Genomic DNA, 740 nt, shown 5'->3' on the forward strand with positions numbered 1-740 from the left:
CTCCCCTATCGTCGGCCTCCCCATCCTCATCCTTCCCCTTCCCCATCCTTCTCCGTCGGCGTAACTCCCGAGGTCAGTTTCTTGTGGGAAGGTTCCTCACTCATTTACGTACTACGGTTTCTATTTCTTTGACTTTACGCTTGTAGGATTGAAGACCCTTTGCCACTTTTCGAACCATCAAATAAATCTCAGTTCTCTATATATCTCTGTGTATATAAATTTCAATCTCTATCTCTATCTCTATGTCCGTTTTAGTGGCTTAACAAATGGCCGTGCAGAACATTCCCCCTTTTCCCTTCTCCCCTTACAATGACATCCGCTAACTTCGAAATGGAGGATTCTTGTCCAACCGGTTGCCGCCGAATTACAGTATAAAACATGTGTCAGGAGTGGGATTCGAACCCACGCCCGGAAGACCGGACTGCGACCTGAACGCAGCGCCTTGGACCGCTCGGCCATCCTGACTTGATGAGGTGGGAAGGGGAGGAGAAGGAAGATAAGAATGAGGAGGAGGAAGAAGTAGTAGTAGTAGTAGTAGTAGTAGTAGTAGTAGTAGTAGTAGTAGTAGTAGTAGTAGTTGTTGTTGTTGTTGTTGTTGTTGTTGTTGTTGTTGTTGTTGTTGTTATTGTTGTAGCAGTAGTAGTAGTAGTAGTAGTAATAGACGAAGACGAAGACGAAGACGAAAAAAACGAAGAAAAAGAAAAAGAAACGAAGAAGAAGAAGAAGAAGAAGAAGAAGAA

At 44.1% G+C, this 740-nt stretch overlaps 1 non-coding gene across 1 annotated transcript; it reads right to left on the reverse strand.

Annotated features, from left to right (window-relative positions):
- Positions 1–381: 381 nt before the first annotated feature.
- Trnal-cag (transfer RNA leucine (anticodon CAG)) lies at positions 382–465 on the reverse strand. Its single transcript has one exon. It is a non-coding gene; the product is annotated as a tRNA-Leu (tRNA).
- Positions 466–740: the final 275 nt, after the last annotated feature.

The sequence above is a fragment of the Eriocheir sinensis genome, chromosome 26 (genome assembly GCF_024679095.1).
Source record: "Eriocheir sinensis breed Jianghai 21 chromosome 26, ASM2467909v1, whole genome shotgun sequence".
NCBI classification, from domain to species: Eukaryota; Metazoa; Arthropoda; class Malacostraca; order Decapoda; family Varunidae; genus Eriocheir; species Eriocheir sinensis.